This window comes from Rhodamnia argentea, chromosome 9 (assembly GCF_020921035.1).
Source record: "Rhodamnia argentea isolate NSW1041297 chromosome 9, ASM2092103v1, whole genome shotgun sequence".
NCBI lineage: Eukaryota > Viridiplantae > Streptophyta > Magnoliopsida > Myrtales > Myrtaceae > Rhodamnia > Rhodamnia argentea.
The window spans coordinates 1,933,861-1,948,629 of record NC_063158.1 but is presented as its reverse complement, the minus strand read 5'-3'; the positions used below and the strand labels follow the sequence as shown (position 1 = coordinate 1,948,629).

The 14,769-nt window shown below is 37.0% G+C and overlaps 1 pseudogene; it reads right to left on the bottom strand.

Moving 5' to 3' along the window:
• Positions 1-3,846: 3,846 nt before the first annotated feature.
• On the bottom strand, positions 3,847-4,393 carry LOC125316630 (annotated as a pseudogene).
• Between the last annotated feature and the right edge of the window lie 10,376 nt (positions 4,394-14,769).

Here is a 14,769-nt window from a genome sequence, read left to right as displayed (position 1 = left end):
GAGTGCGGTTGGTGATGTTTTTATCATTTAATGGCTGGATTTGGTATTGAATTCGAACATTTTGGCGTCTTATCATAAAAGTCATAGGGAGTCGCCATGTTTTTACCATGGCATAGTTTATTAAGTTGACTAGATTTTCAATAGTTAGCGATCTCCCCGAGTCGGGATAGTCGGACCGGGACCGCCCGGACCGGACCGCAGTCCCGTCCGGTCCTTGGTCCCGAAAATATGGGGGCCGCCTGGGTTCCAATCGGGACCGGACCGGCTCGGACCATGCACACCCCTACTTCGGACCCAAAAATGGGGGGAAAAACACATGTTATGTAAGATTCTTAATGGAAAAAGTAGTTCCAATTTATTGGAACACCAGAATATCAACCCAGAAGTTGTCACGGGTGCCAAAAAGATTTAGCATTCATAACATTGCTAATCTTTTCTTGTTACGGAAAATTTGATGTTGTAGTTTGCTTAATTATTTTTTTATTTTTCTGCATTTGCAACTCTACTTATAATTTCAACATATTTTAGGACTCTTCTATCAATTAATAAAAATAACTCCAAAATTACCTTTTTATATAGAAGACGTGTCAAATTCAAAATTGGGAACCTTATAAAATCATTAATTCTGGTCACAATCAAATCAAAAGAATAATTTTTCAAATGATTTTTCATGTTTTTTTTTTTTGAAAGAAAGATCTTCATTTCATATCAAAGAGAAATGCAAAACTTCAAAATAAAAATGAAAATCCTACAAAATAAGTAAACCTGAAAAATGAATCAACTTGATTAATAAAATACATTCTATTAACAACTTATGTACCTCTTGTGCAAATAATCATCTTTAACCACATATTATTCAAATCTCAAAGGTGTGTATCAATTGTGTGAACTTATTTTATTTAAGAATGTTTTTTTCTTTTCCCTCTCCCCGGATCTGACGAGCCTCGCCTAGGCGAGGGCAAGGCCTAGCGAGCCTCACCTTGACTTGAGTGAGGGTCAATCTCTTCAACGCGAGGCTGGCCCTCTCACGGGAGAGGCTCAGCGAGGCCGCCTTGGCCGGTGCAAGGGTCGGCCTCGCCAAGGGGGCCTCACTTGCACTTGCCCTCGCCCGTGGCCGATGAACGGCCACGGGCAAAAAACAAAAGGGAAAGGAAAAAAAATAAAAAAAACATTATTTAAACAATATAAAACAAAGTTCACGTCAACAATTTTCGTCTGAAATTGGTTAGGTGAATTGAAATAATACAAATGTGAAAAAGTTTATAATTAAATTAGTTTAATTGAAAGATTTATGACTAAATTAGTATCAATACAATAAGTTTAAGTATATAGGCCAAAAGTGAAAAGGACATGTAGTTTTCCTAACTTTCCCTCGCCTAGTTTGCAAGAGAGGGATAAAATTAATCTCAACTATCAGCCGACAAGGGCCATCAAATAAAGGCATATGCACGTGTGATAAACTGATAATGTATCAAATTCTAGTGGATCATTCCTAATTCTAACAAGAATGGAGATTTGCTAAAGTTAGTAAAATTCTTACATGCTTCCGATGCATGGGCAACTCAACTCATGTGAGCCATTAAATTTCATAGGCTCCAATATTTGCCTGAACATACCTAGTGCACAGACGTTGACTCTAACGGTTTACTGATCAAGAACCAACACCTAATTAGATATTATGCCAGACTGTTCGTAGAAATATTTAATTAGGGAGACAAATAGGTAGGGTCTTAGAAAGATTTGAACTTGGGACCTCCTGATACCATATGAAATTTTGTGGGACCTGTTGAAAATATGTCTCGAGTTTGAGTTCGTTAGATAAAAATCAGCTCGAATAAATATAGTTCTTGATCGTGGAATTAAAAGAAAACCGTTGACAAGGATGAATAATAGTAAAGCACGAAGGTGATTTTTGGGATATAAAACCAGCAACTGCAGGTTTTGCAATTCTGGTAACTTGTGGATAAGTAATATACCCTTGCGAAGTGGTAATCGGTTAGGAAAGATTAAAGGAAAAGATTTGGATTTTATTTCCTAATCCAAATCAGTATGGATTTCTATCATTGACCAACATGGGACTTCTTTGGGCGGTGGACATTCATATTCCAGAAGATATAGATTTGGGTGCAGAGTTGGTTTCGTATATATCCTTCACTGCAAGTTGGATCACGAGAGTTCTTGAAGCGCCATTTTCAAGTGAGTGCTTGACATTGGGACTTTGTTTTGTTCGCAGAATTACATCAAGAATTCAAGTGTCGAAGCCGATTAAATCTTGTAAGTTTAAGGTTTGTTTTAATTCCTTTGCGAGTTTGAGAGATTGTTTCGCTAGGAATTGAGGACTAAACACTGTGTGCGTTCTTGGATGTAATTGGGGCTTGGGAAACACCGAGAGTGTTTGAGTAACTCGAGTGTGATCTGTAATCTCCGTGTATCGCTCGTTCTACAGTGGAATTCATTGCTGCTCTTCCCGTGGACGTAGGTCTCTACGACCGAACCACGTATATCTAGTGTCCGATTTATTTTCTTGTTCTGCCTATTTTATTGTTCGATCGCTTGGTTCCGCACAACAGGACCATTACCAATTGCTCTAAAAGCTTAAGTTATTAGATAAAGACGTGGTTTAATATTTAATTACTCTAACATATACATTCCTTTGAGGAATTTAAAAATAGACTGCATTCTTGTTTTTCAAAGAAACAAATGCTACTACATACTCAAAGGAGGAACTGATGTCATATAAGAAAATGGCCTAAGGATAGATATTGAGCTACGGTAAGTATGCTCTCCGGACATGTTAAGATGTCATTTTCACATGCTTAGTAATTTTCGCGTAATTAATAGAAACCTGTGTTAATGAGAAAAATTCATTAAGTACACCCAATGTACCACATATTGTTTTTACGACTTTTTTACTGTTTAATTATGTTGGCGCATTTTGACGTTGTAAAAGTAAATTTACAACGTTTTTATACTTAATCAAGATGACCGATTCTAAGATTATCTTATGCCCATCATTTGTACAATAGAAGTGTCATGTTACAAATATCGTTGATGAAGCATTTGTTGAGCCAATTATACACAATAATTTAGTTACTATGTCCATTTGATAAGCCAATTATACACAAATAACGAGAGAGAGAGAGAGAGAGAGGATGTCTGTTACTGCAGGGCTTCTAGCCTTACTGTAAAATTATTAATGCACATGGACTGGACAGCTTGTGTGCATCCGCGATAATTTATCGAGTTGAAGACATAGAACGTCCATCTAGACAACACATGTGTCCTAGAGGACTTCGAATGTCCATATCAGATGAATTTGCCAAGAGAAAATACATATTAAATTGTTCTTAAAATTATTCATATCAACATCTATCGTGCAATGTAAGACGGCCGACGTCCACATCGGTGATTTCCTGCCAATAGACACAATTGACAACAAGTGAAAATATTTAGGACTCAATTAACAAACTTAAAAGGTTTAAGATTGAATTAGCAAAAGTACAATAGATGTAGGACTTTTTTCCAATTTTCTTAATTTGCAGAAGCAGTGTGTTGTGGCCCCACAATAGTTTCCTTTTAATGAACTCGAGGACCATATTGTCATAAAAGAGGGGGGTGTTGTGATAACTGGGCGTGGGGAGGGTGTTCAAGGATCATATTGTAATAAGAACAAGGGCTACTTTAGATTGATAATCTTAACAGAATTAAGATCATATCGGAGACACAAAATTCAGATAGCTACTTAATTTTCTCTTAACTAGATTTAGCTATGTTACATAAAAAGCAAGTAGAAGTAGAAATGAGATTCACCCAAATAGACGCATAAGGGACTAGCTATCTTTCATTCTAGTAACATTCATATAACTTAATATCCATCTTTAGGCGAAAATGTTTGAAGCCTTCGACCGCGCCACTCTAAAATGTAACAATTCCTCTAGCCATGAAGAAATCGCCCATCCCTCCAACGACGGAGAGATCCCTCGTCTTCTCCATCATCATGTCTTGCCCCCATAATATTTATCGTGCCCTCGTACTCAGTTGAATTGAACACCAATGTGCATGCAAACCAGGCATTGTAAGCTGTCTTCATGTCATAGAAATAGAAACCCTGAGCCCGTGCCACTGGGGTCGAGAGTAGGTGCTGGTCTTTTGTGATCGGGTCATCGAACACGACCAACATGCCTAGCATGAATTGGCCTAACCCGGTCCCGTTGGTCGCCCACGCAGATGTCGCGTTGGCCGTATCATTGCCTCCAAAGAGGATGTCATGGTAGTAGAGGACAAGTCTCTTGCAGGGTTAATCCTTTTTGAATGGTGTTCTTGTAGCAAAAACAGGTGAAAATGTAACTAGGACAAGCAAGAAGATGGGGTATTTCACTACAGACACCCTCATAGTGCTTTTGCTTAGTGTCTTGGTGATGGTGAGCATTAACAACTCAAATCAATTTATATATAGGAGTTAATGAGCCAACTTGTTCATAGTCTCTAGTTCATAAAGATTCCCAGATAAGAGCAAAACCGTACGCCAGCCCGTATGTAATCCAAGAATGCACGATGTGCTGGATGCCAAGTTAGGAACTTTTCTTGTTTGTTTCAGGTGGCAGGTTGGGGATTAAGACAGGGTATTCCCCACTTTTTGCTGACTTTTTCCTTTTCATTCAATTTGGTTAATTGAGGTGTAATCTTCTTCGTAATTCTTTCGAAAAGAGTAGCAAAGCAATATGAGATTATAGAGATCAATACGTCTCTAAAAAGATTAGAACAGTTTGCAATTAATAAAGTGTACTCGAGTTAGCTTCAAATCAAAGGATTCTAAAAGATTACAATTAGGCTCATTTTTCATTAGAACATATGAGTGAGACTGTATCATCTTCTTATAATGCCTACCTAAGAGAGATATCACGAAGAATTACTGCATGGAATGATTAGAGTCGACCAGTTTGGAAATTTAGTATTCTATGCTTCTTTGAAAAGGAACAAGGTCAGCAAGGTTTACAAGTTTCATTCAAACTCTTAAAATATTAACCAATGTGATATGGCTTTTCCATGTAAAATATTTGTGTTATTAGCACCATCAGTTCTAAAGTTTAAACTATTATATAAAGACATAGTATAACAACGTGTTTGTTGAGATTTAAGTAAAATCAAACACATGCTAACATTAGAGTGTTGTAAAAGTTTAAGGAGCTTCGAACCTAAAAAAAAAGAATTGAAGTGCGTGAGCTGCAAGATTTCAGTTAAGCAAAAAGGAAAAATAAAAATAAAAATCAATCCTGATAGAGCCTAATATTTAAATATTGCAAGACTCCTGCTAAGATTTGCCGTGAAATCGAAGCGTAGTAATATATGAAAGGTGAATTAAATAAATGACTTCATGTAAATACAAACATGATAATGACTCCCTTTGAGTGATTATTTGGAAGAGGATCTGCCGGCCCCTTGTAGTTTGGTAGGTGCTAAAGACATTAGATAAAAGTGAATCTCATCATCCAAAAGATAAGTTAAAGAATCCTCCCGATCTATAATTGTCATTTGTCTATATGGTCACAGGATGAAAATTCCCTATAGAGAAAGAGAGAGATTCTCCATAAACACGCGTTATTGATACATTCCAAATGCCTTAGCATCATATACTACAACAAGCTGTTTCCAAGAAGAAGATCATATCCTTTTTCATTAGGAATTACTCTTATCGCTTGGTGTATGGATTTATCCTCGTCTTCCAAACTGTTTGAGATTCGGTGATGATTTAGCAACCAACACAAGAGGGTAGATTACTCCAATATGCTAATGTTTTCTGAAATTGTTGGCCACCCCTCCTGTTTTGAAAAATTACTCTCTCATGCGGATGTTAATAGGGATAAATGCACAAATAAGGCTTAATAAGGGTTTGGTTGTTGGTCCACTGAAGCTTGTGTGCATCCGCCATAATCGATCAAGCTCATACAAATGATGAATGGCATGTCCATGAAAATAGAACATCGTAGGAAACCGACCAACGGCTTTCAGCGAATGAACGGCGGGAAGACATGGACAAATGGAGGTGAAAGCACAGAACTATCGAATGCAAAGTTTGTGATTTCAACTAAAGTATCCTCTTTCTTATCTTTCCAAAATTTTCCCTTAGGCATGCCTTGTGAGGAACCTAACTTAAAAGACTCGTTGTAAAATCCACTCATGGTGTATGAACAAACCATAAACTCGTAAAATATGCAATTGAGACAAAATACCTCGCCGCAAAATCACCAACTAAGACAGGAGTAGAAGGCACACTTCAGACCCAAAAATGGAGCAAGAAACATGTTACTTAAGATAACCATTTTATCGATGGGAAAAACCAAAGGATGACCATTTTATCGATGGAAAAAGTAGTTCCTACTTATTGGAAAACCATAACATCAACCCACACGTTGTCACGGTTGCCAAAAAGATTTAACAAACATTCATAACATGGCCAATCTTTTCTTATCACGAAAAAATTGATGTTGTAGTTTGCTTAAACGTTTTTAATTTTTCCACATTTAAAATGCTATCTATTATTCTTAGTTTATTAAAGTACTGAAGTAAGATATTTGAGGACTATTCTATCAACCAATAAAAAAATTACTCCAAAATCAACATTACATGTAAGAAAACTGTCAAATTCAGAGTTGGAAATCTTATTATAATGATTAATTCCGAGCCATTCATGTTTTGTCACCGTCAAATCAAAGAACTAAATTTTTCAAATGATTTCTCAAGAAATACCTTGTAAATAACCACGTGTCTCATTCTGCAAATAGAAAATTCATTGTCATATTTACGACATTTTTGTGTTGTTATGAAAATCTCAAAGTTGTGTATGAATTGCACGAACTTATTTTATTTAAATCAACGTCAAGATTTATAGATGCGGTTTAAGTTATGCGACCTTATGATCGCGGAAATATTTGATCAAAGAAAAAGAAGAGCAAAAGGACACTTAGAGTGATGATATTTGTGTACAGCGTTCACTTTGGTACCAATATTTTTTTGATCACTTCAGTGTCATTTTTTTTTTAAATGATTATTTCAGTGCTAATTTCAGCGAGCCTTGCCAGAAATCATACGTGGTGATTTTGTATTACTTAACTAATCCTATGTGGCTCGTCGGAGATCCTAGTCGGCTTCTAAAACACAAGCGATGTCATTTATCCAATTTCCCCCAAACAAGAACCCTAAAATCGTTCAATTGTTAGAAAAGTCAAACCCCAAAGGCGATTGAATCCAAATCCATAGCCTAATTCAAGTTGCCCCAAATTTAATGGGATGTCGCCGCCAAATACGAGGTGATGGTTCGATCCTCTCTTCCGTTAGTTTGCTCAATGTATGAATTGTACAGTTTTCTAGCCTTATTTCGGAGGATGGTGGATAGATATGCATTTGCTTCACCAAGAGTCGGTGAACTCGGGATTCTTGTGTGCTTCACCACAAATTTGTTTCCATTTTAATGATGTTGGTCTCTTTTGGGATGGATGTGTGCTTCGTATATTAAGGGAGGATTTGAATTATATTTCGGTGCGGGGTGATAAGTATTGGCAGATAGACTAATTATGTCTATGTGTTTTAGAATTATAAGGAAACTACTCGAATTTGTGTTTCGTTGAAATTGTTTGAGGAAGAGGAACCGGTTCTATGCATGTGAAGGTTAATCAATGACGCAATCATTGTCGAGAGGTTTGAGGTACTCGAATTTTATTTTCCAAGCTTAATCTTTATCTTCATTTTTGCTGCAGCATTCCATGTTACCGGATCAAGTTTCGATATATATCATATGAATTTTCACGTGCCTTGACCCCTTTTGGGTCACCTGCTAGTGGTAAATGTGACCTGTTAGGAGTAGCCATATCTTTAGCTCATGAGGTTCAGTATGTGTGTTTCCATCATGGTTAAACTAATTATTCTTTTCTTTTTATGGAGGGCAGGAGCTCACAAATGAAGGGCAAGAGCTTTAGCGGTGGCTCTAGTTTGTTCCAACGAAGCGAAGAAGCTGAATGTTACTATTTTTGTGGGTTTCCAAGTCCAATAAAAACATCTTGGACTCGATTGAATCCCGATAGAAGATTCCATGGATGCGGCCATTATAGAGAAGGCTTGAAATGCAAATATTTCAAATGGGTCGATGCAAAAATCTCCGGTCGAGCGAGAGAGGTGATATTGGAACTACTTAAAGGACGATATCAACCTCTATCTAAGTTAACGGACGAGTTGAAGGATGTTGATTCAAGCAAGGTAAAATAAAGGGTTTAGCTTCTTTGGCCAACCATTTGAAGAAGGAAGTTTCAAGAATGAAATTTGAAAGAAAGTTTCATCGAGCGGTCATTGTGATAGTGTTGTCTTGGGTAGCCTATTTTATGGTCAAATGTAGTGTTAACAATGAGAAGAAGTTTCTCAATCTATAATAGTTGATGTTATATGGAATATGTATTTTTATTGGGTGATTTGTAACTATCGTTCTATTGTTGATTTGCTACAAATTTTGAATGGAACAAGAAGGTTGTTCTTGTTGGTTTGCTGGAAATTTTGAATGGACCATGAGGGTTATTGCTATGTATGGTTGGAAACAAAAGGTTGGAATTGAAATTCATTGGTTTTGAGCACTTACAAATTGTTTTGATTAGTTGTGTATTGTGAATCTTGGTTTGCTTAGCTTTTGTCTTAGAAGTATGGTTTTGCTACAATATTTGCTGGTTTGATGATACTAGTTTGCTACAAATTTTACTGTAAACCATTACCAAATGAAGGAATTCTAACAATCTTGGTTGTAAATTATAATCGTTTCAGTGCTAAGATTTTTTTGAAAGAAATCACTTAAGTACCATAAGTTATAAAATGTGATCACTTAAAGTGCTATAAGTTATAAAAAGTGACTAATCGTGATCCAAAACTTTTTAAAAATAGCAATTTTGGTTTCTAAAAAAAAATTATACAGCTTCAAGAAGCTAATACAAAAGTAGCATGAACTAGTAGCAACCGCTCCTGGTGCTACACCACCGCACTAGCAAGCCCTACACTAGCTGAAGCACTAGGCTTCAGCGAGCTGCTACACCCTATACAAGCACCAACCTTACCTTATTCCTTTAAAATAACCATCCTTCAAACACCACACCACACCACCAACTCAGCCACAACCAACAAAACAACTACCAACTCAGCCATAACCAGCAAAATAATCACAACAAAAAATCTAACTATTGAAATGGAAAAAGAAAATTGACATTCAAGTCTAGAACTTGGTCATTACATATTTGTGAAGCACAAAAATCAAGTCAAATATCCCCATCCACATAGGTGCATAGCCTCTTAGCAAAAAAACAATAACAAAAAACTAAAACCAGCATCCTCCCATTAATCAATTTTCACAAGTCCCCCAGTTCCTTTTTTTCATTTTGATAGTTTATCTTGATTCATTATCCTTGCACTCTTTCTAATTGGCAGTACAAGTTCCCTCTTATCGCATATACTTTCTTCTTAGTAGGCTCATTGGTGGCGTGAGGACCCTCTGTCTTATTTGGAGTAGCACTTGTTGTCATCTTCTTTTAAGCTGGTTTCTTTAGTGCAGCGGTTAACTCTTGAGTTGGACTACCTCTAGAGATAAGCACCTATGTAGAAATAGCCAAGCTATAACAAGAAACCATATTAAGTTATTGTCAACAAAATAATATACGATAACGACAAGTCCTACAAAACTTACATTCAAAATGGTCATTCCGATACATTCATCTATGAAAAGGCTATAACCATATCGTCTTATCATTTTTCCCAATAGCCCCTCTTGTTCGGTGTGGTGGCTCACTTTCTGCACCCTTTGCAGTTGGTCTTTTTCTCACGTGAATCAGACAAAATGAGGTCAATCTTAGACTAATTTAGCCCACAAAACAACACAAACACCATTGTCATCATAAAAAAATCTCAAATCATCTTTCAAGCTTTCCCTAGGAACACAATAATATAAACTTCCCACTTTGCAATGGTACTATTGCATTATTTCCCTTACGAGAGTAATATAAGATGCCTACTTACATCCATATACATAGAACTCCCCACCATAGTTAAAAATGATGGTTAAAGTTGTGTCCCCATCTGCAATGTCAAAGCTGCACCCAAAGAAAAAAATTATTAATTTTTGAGACCACATACACGATAACATGGACTCAGTAAATTTGGCAACCCACATCCACGATAAATTTACATGGAGATCCCCACATAGGTGGATAGACCCTTACATGCACGACATCTCTACCAATTTTTTTTATAGTGGACAAAAAGAAAAGGAAAGGAAGAGGGCCGAAGGGGGGCGGGGCAGCCAACAAAGGGGGTAAATAGTAACGGAAGGGACCGAGGCAAACCGACTTCGGAGGGGCCGACCCGGGGGAGGCGAGGGGGGAACGATACGCGAAATACCTTTGGTACCTAACAGTGATTCCAACAAGATCTTTATGCATGTCGGAACTTATCCTATCAGTCATAGTCAATAAAAAGCACAATCAATGCGAAGAGGCCAACAATTCCAATCGAAGGCCCCTAATATAGCCCCAAGGCTAAGAGGCAGAGGGAAGAAGCTGGGAAAGGAACAACTTTTTTAAAGGTTCAGACGAAACAACCAAGAAGGTCGTGGCGTGATGGGACATTTCCTATTTGGGATTTTTGGAATTCCATAAAGAAATGTCATTTTCGAAGGTTTGGGAGTGAAACAACCAAGATAGGTATGATCGGTTGATTGTGGCCATTTCCTTTTGGGGGGGTTTTGGAATTTCGATTTTGGAGATGACCGCCGACATCATTTTTGAAGGTTGAGTTGAAACAACCAAGATAGGTCGGCTAGTTGATGTGTCTTCCTTCTGGAATTTTTTAGATTTTCCAATATTACTAATTTTTATGATTTTCCATTTTAGAATTTAATTTTTATTTTTATATACCGAATTGTTTATTTAAATAATTCGAACGGTCACCCCCCGGGCCCGGTCCAACCAATAAAACCACCTAAAACGATGTAGTTTGCGTCAAAATTCTTATTAATTATTTTCTATGCAGAAATTCCCAGATGCGGAACGCCCGAGCCCCGGTAGTCGACCAACCCCTTATATAAATATATATACATTATACATTTAAAGAAAGAGCGGGCGCCACGACAACCAGCAACGAAGTGAGGTAAAACAGGAGCGACAGCGGGGTATACGGCGCCGCGGTAAAAAAAGGAAAAAAAACACCAAAAAAACAAAACATCAAAAAACAAAAGAAAAAAACCAGAAATAAAAAAGTAAAAAAAGAAGAACAGTGTAGGCGTGGGGAAAGCGACAAGATGTGTACTGATTAAAAAAAAAAAAGGAAGGAAGCTAAAAAAAACAAAACAAAACAGGGGAGCAAAAAAAAACGCACCGGGTGGAACCAACGGCCGGCAAGCCCCGGAACAAAACGCTCCAAAAATTAAAACAGTCATACAAAACCTCCGCTCATCCTCCCGTACACTCGACATTCCCCAAAACAGTCGTCCTTTTTCACGGATCCCTATACGCCAGCTGCTCTGTACGATCGATGAGGTGCGCTAGCGGACAAAGATTAGATCCTGTGATGTGGGCGGTGTCGTCCAAAGGCCGTGTCTGGGAGGGAAAACGGGTGTGCGAGCTGTTGGTGTGTGATAGAAGAATGATGAACAGTGCCGGGTCGCGCGGGTCGGATCCGCTCGACCCGGTTTCACCATTTTTACCCCCAAATTGACATTTTTCCATCAAATTGAAGCTGGAATTGGCTTCTACAGCATGTTTGACATCTAAGAGAGGTATCTCGGGGTTAACTGTTGATTACACAAAACCCCAAATTCAAAGTTTGACCCGGTAATGATTTTCGATAATTCAAAGCCTAAACGGTCGAATCAAGCCGAGCTCCATCACCAATTGTTCAGAATGATGAAAACATTAGGTAGTGGTCTTGGGTTTCATGGGTGTCCATAGGAAAATTTTAATTTCAATATTGAAACCGGGACTAAATTATAAAGAATTCAACAAGCCATTTGGTTAAAATGAAAAATTGGAAGGCAAATACACAATTGCATTTCAAGGCTCTAGATATCAATGTCATGGTTTATTAAAATAATTACAAATTAAAACTTGAGCGGATTTTACTCGATTCGTTTATACTGTAAGGAACATAGTGACCCGAATCAAATTTTCAAAAATAAGTACCAAGTGAAGAAAATTAAAATAAAAATATATACTATTTTTTGTATTTTTATGATCACGAATGGTATTTTTTCTGATTTTTTTGGGCATTTTATAATTAAATATATTCAAAAAAATATTAAAAATTACGAAAAATATTTTTTGTTCAAAATTGGTTCCTAAGGCTAGGCCAAGGCTTCCAAAGTTAATTTTTCAATTTTTATGATTTTTTACCTATTTTTTTAATAATTTTTTGAGAATAAAATAAATAAAAAATGAAATAAAGGTGATAAAAAACTAGGTGTCGACAACCTACAAGCACGACAATCACACTCAGCCAAATTTTTTAATACAATGGACACCCCATATGGACCACAACCCACATTAACGACAATAATGACAGCACATAGACAAAGGTACAAACAAAGAATCGTGGACTCCCCTTTTGAATCCTAATCAGTAAGCTCTGCACAAACGACCCCATGAGCACTTTCAAAACCTAGTTTTGTGCAACTCACCCCCTGCACCATCAATCCCAATTTCCCTTTCAAGCCCTAATTTTACGCAACTCATGGCAACAACCCCTATTTGGAGCCCTAATTTCGCACGACTCAATGCAATCATAGAAAGAAAACTTATAGTGAGCGAGCGACCTCGCCGGCCTACAAGTGATCAACAGGCATTGACCGACAAAGAGCAAGTGACAAAAAGCGACGGGGAGAGTGACGTCAAGAAGGAGAGCAATGGGAAGGGTAAGTGTTCGACCAAGGATAAGATTTTTCCCTTTTTTGATGAACCTCCTTTGAACGATGCCGCTTTTGCAATCAATGTAGAAGCGATCTCGTCCATGTATGTAAGTCGAATGACGTCGTTTGATTGGGAGAGGAAAATATCAACACCAAAGTTGGCGCCGTATACACAAATATTGTCACTCCAGGAGTCATTTTATTGAAAAAGAAGTGCATAACAATAATATAGCTTCAAAAATAAAGTAAAAGAAATTCGACAAAACGAAGTGGCAGAAAGGAGAAGTATAGTAAAAAGAGAAACCCCTTAGATTTAGAGGAATGAAAGCCCAAAAGAGGGGAAAAAGAAATGAGGAAGTGACTTACGTGATTTGTCCTTATGGAAATCTCCCTTAGTATATAGAATAGATAAATTGGTATAAACAATTTTTTTCCACCTAAGATGCATATGTGGTTTGAAAAGAAAAAAAATTAAAAAAAAGAAGAGAAGATAAAAGTGAGTGGGAGTACGTAACTAGAATAGGCAAAAGTAGCGAGTATACCCTATCCTCCCGTAAGAAGGTTTAGAATCTTTTCATTAGCAACATTCCCCACACTTCACCATGCAACGTAAGTGAGCTATCTAATTCATTTAACCAATTAAGCCAAAAAATTAAAAATTCTAATGCCACAAAACATAGGAATTCTTCTGCTAGGCACCTAAGACCATCATTAACATCTAAATCAACAAGACCAAGAAAATAAAGCGAGGTGACAGAAAATAAAGAATTGCTTGATTGTGTATCTCCAACATTGAAGCCAAAATCGCATCACCGTTTAATTAAGTCATTGTGCAATAAAGATAAAAAAAAATAAACAAAAATTTACTTTTAAGTAATACTCCCAACTCCGGGTCGTAGGGCTTACAATTGGGAATTAGAGTCAAATGAAATACTTGCTCGAGAGTACATGGAATAATCCATTCCAAAACTCACGCCGACAAACATGGTATAAATCTTGCTCGACCTAATTTGTCCTTGCGAAGCATCTTATAAGTGATATTCTTCAAATGCAATTCTACTCCTAAGATAGAGAAATTTATTTTATTTTTCAGCTTAGTAGTTTTAGTTAAATAACTAAATGACAAAAACACAATAACAAAGTACAGCCTCAATTGCAACAAATCAAGCAAAAGAAAGCAATATATGAAGAGTCACATCTACCAACTATGGTATATGTCTTTCCTCAATCCCGTGTATCTAATAAGTGGATTTCTTCAAATGCAATTTTACTCCTAAGATAGAGAAATTTATTTTATTAGCCAACTTGGTAGTTTTAGTTAAATAACTGAACAAAAAAAGCACATTAGCAAAGCACAGCCTCAATTGCAACAAATCAAGCAAAAGAAAGCAACTATGAGGGGAAAAGGACACTTTTGGTGTTAAAAGTTGTGTACGAAAATCACTTTGATGTCAAAGATTTCAATCGGATCTCTTTACTGTCAAGTGTTTGAAAAAACAATCGTTTTAGTGCCAAGTCCGATTTGGTTTGCCAGATTCTAACGTGGCCTTATTTTATTAATAAGTGAAGTCGACATGGCCGCTAGAGAGTCCAGTTAGCAACGCAAAGCCTTCACGACGTCGTTTTGGATCGGGTTCTCCAAATAACAACCCTAAATCAGCCGATTGAAGAAAAAATCCCCAATTTTACCCCAAAGAAACCTCATAGCGCTTCCCAAGCGGCTTTAGTAGCGTACAAACCTAAAAAAGCCAATTCAAAAGAAAAAAAATTATTTACCAAAAAAAAAAAAATACTCTAAAGTAACATGTACAATTAACTCCGTTAATTTTCATTAAATTAACTATCAA